Raw genomic sequence first — 3,700 nt, forward strand, 5'->3', positions numbered from 1 at the left:
ACATAATATACCTGAAAAAAATTGTATGTTATAGAATAATATAGTTTAAGACATAGTTAACATGTTTCTACAATCACTTTAAGAAATATTATTAAACTCTATGTATCTGAAGGACTATAAGATTGTGGACATGTGCCGTTTATGCTTCAAATTACCATTTATTATATTATATTTCGAAAATTAAATTAATAAATAATAAACAGTAGACTATATACTAATAATGAGTCACAAATATTTGAAATATTTTAAAAAATAAGAAATTTAACAATAGAAATATATTATGTTTTATTTTACTTTGCTTGAGGTGTTTCAGTTTATAGCGAAAATATAAAATTCCAAAATGATTACAATGCTGGCTCTGGAATACATTTCGCTAGTTGCTTCAAATCTTTCATTTTGCTTTCAAGAATTGGTAAGTTTGAAGTATATACTAGTGTTTTTGGGTACTGCATGGGCATTGCATTGTTTTTTTTTTCTTAATTTGAAATGGTATGATACTATTCCATCAATAAATTCATTTGCCTCAGTTATCCCACATTTTTCCAATATACATTCAAAATAATATTACTTAAAAATCAAACCTTTTTCAATTGTACGACGTTGTTTAAATGTTTTATTACAGCTAGAAAATCCTAATGCGTTAGTATTTTAATATAGAATTGTGGAAACCACGTTTGATAGTCACAAATCATACTTTTATCAACTAGGAACAATGAAAATTTTTGGGGTTTCTTGATGATTTTAAAATAAGTTCTACATATTCTTCTAAAAGTGAATAGTCAATCCACTCTGTTAAGTTTTTTTTTTTATTAATGCAAAGTCATTAATAAAAATTATTTGTGTTTCAATTATGAATACCAAAAGTATTGACAGATAATTTATGATAATAATATACTTTCTGCACCGGTATTTTAAGTAAGTCAACTACAGCCATAAAGTCAAAACAAAAACCAGTAGTGGTGTCATATGCTATCTACGTATAAAATAATGTCCACACGTTATTTTATGTTGTAATCTTAATTCTTTTTAAACCATAATACTTCATGGATAAATAAAGATTATTAATGAATGTTCTCAATTAAATCTGAAAAGTATTTATTTATATTGTCAAAATTTTTTATTATATTTATGGAACACCACCATTCTTCTTTAAGCTGCCTTTTCAACAATTTAGTGGCACCGTGCAATTTTATATCATGTTTCACTTTTATATGTCGCCAAATATATTTACATATTCCATCATTTGAGTTTCAACACCTGTTTCGGGATCAATAAAATTATTTTTATAATTTACAGTATTTTATATACAACTATGATTATTTAAACTGCTGTAAGTTTAAGAACTTTCCATTCATCTGAGAAAATGGTCGTCCCTGGCTCAATTTCTCTTTGAATAATTGGAAGCAAAGTGATGCAGTCTCTTTTGAATATAAAATAATTAACCTTATAATATAAATAATATTATAATTGTATAGATAACATGCAATAATAAATAGTATTTGTACATAATAAATGATACAAGCATTTATTTTGTAGATAGCATATGACACCACTACCCAAAAACCTTACACTTTTTTATTCAGTTGAGAAATCTCTATTGTTTTTTTAATATTATTACAAAATGTTTTGCTTCTATTTTTATGAACTAGTAATTCCGCAGCAGTTACTCTTTTTATAACATCATTTAAATCTCTACTCAATATTTTTATATTTAATTCTTCACATTTTGAACAAGCATCTTTGACCAAAGCACCAAAGCTTAATGACAAATTATTCTTAAAATACTCCCAATAATATTGATATTTTATTTTCCCTTCTAATTCTGGATACTTGTTTATAAACATTTTATTTATAGTTTTAACATTTAATTTAGGGTCTAAACATTTTTTCAATTGTGTTGTGTAATGAGTATTTTTAGTTGGAAAACTCAGTAATATGTTCATTTATTTTTTGACAATAATCATGTGGCATAATACCAACACTAATATTTTAGCCTCTCATATAAGCTGGGGTGATATTATTTTCTAACAAATCAACCAGTCATCTTGTCCTTTTTTTAGAAATATTATAAAAGTCAATGAAACCGTTCTTAAATATTTGAATATGCTATCCATCTACTATTAAAAAATACTGAACACTTTTGAATTTCAGTTTTTCTTTTCCTTCTTCTGTTTCTATTCGTTTTCTTGTAATTTCTTTTATTTCAATTATTCGTTAAAGATGAAGGTCATATTCATTTTTAGAATGCAGCTCATAAAACATTTTCATTATATCTTCAAGTTTTTCTTGTTAAATGTCTTTGATATATATTTTTGAACGACTTTAAATAGAAAAAAATTAATTTATAAATATAAAAAGTTCTAGTTATTAATAATGAACAAAACTAACTAAATATGACATAATTGCCATTCTTTAAGGATTACTGAAGGATCATTCTTTGCAGCTACTATTTTTCCAATCCCGTTTGTATGTTTTTTTCCTTACATTTTTACTTGCTTAATAATATTTCTTTTATATTTATCATTGTTAGAAACACCTTTTTTTCTTTTGAGAGAATTAATACACTTGTTGCTTAAACTCATATTTTAAAGTTATACACATTATGAATGTTTATGCATGACTATAGCGTTTCAACCAGTACAATCTTTATTCACTAATCATCAATCATCATTTTATTTTATAAGTATAGTTATTGCAACTTTTTCACTAACATAATCTTTATCTATTGATAAACAATTTTACAAAATTAAATTTATAAATAGAACAATATTTTGTGTCATACAATTGAATGTTTTCACGAAATTTAGTTCCGATAGTATTACTAAAGTATAATTTTTATGCAAAAAAGGTCACATGTCCAGGATAAATACGTTTTCTGCAATTAACAACATTTTAAATTATTTTTAATGGGTATCTATTTAGTAGAACATGTGCCTTGTCTGCACAAAACCATGTATTTATCAATATTCAATTTGATTATGTAATAAAATGATTTTTCTAAAATATTAAACATGTGTTCTCTTACTGCATTTAGCCATTCATATATTATAATTTATAATACTAAATTATTAACACTGAAGATCTATAAAATTAGGAATTTAAAAATATATTACAACTGAATATTTAAGTTTAAAATAAGCAGAAAAAAAAACAATATATTATAATATTATTCTACACATTTTGGAAATAATAGTCGGGGATTTGGTATCATTTGATAAATTTAAAGTTATATAATATCTTTATGGATTGAAAATTAAAATATTTAGCTATTTAAAAAAAAATTAATTTTTTACAAGTTAAAAATTTGACTTTTTTCCAAAGTGTGAATTATAATGTCTCCAATTAGGCCAAAGATTTCTTTGAAAAACAAGTTTAACATTTTAGGACATGAATCATATGCTACTTCAGATTTATAAATTTATAATGGTTCAACATATAACATAACAGACTTCACACTTCACGCGTTTATTCCAATCCTTTTCTAAATCAATAATAATATCAGGGTCTCGTTTTAATGATATATTACATACTTTACATCTAAACAAACTATCCTCCATACTCAGTTTCAGATGATCATATAATTTCTTCTTTTCGGAATATTTCATAACACAGTAAGAACATTGTTTCCCATCTTTTTTGACAGAGAATGGCCTTTAAAAAAATATAATTTTAATTTTAATAAAATAAACATAAATATTTA

The 3,700-nt window shown here is 24.2% G+C and overlaps 1 pseudogene; it reads right to left on the reverse strand.

Moving 5' to 3' along the window:
* Window positions 1–278: 278 nt before the first annotated feature.
* LOC112591961 lies at window positions 279–2,582 on the reverse strand (annotated as a pseudogene).
* Window positions 2,583–3,700: the final 1,118 nt, after the last annotated feature.

The sequence above is a fragment of the Melanaphis sacchari genome, unplaced genomic scaffold, assembly GCF_002803265.2.
Source record: "Melanaphis sacchari strain LSU unplaced genomic scaffold, SCAv2.0 Contig14_pilon_pilon, whole genome shotgun sequence".
NCBI classification, from domain to species: domain Eukaryota; kingdom Metazoa; phylum Arthropoda; class Insecta; order Hemiptera; family Aphididae; genus Melanaphis; species Melanaphis sacchari.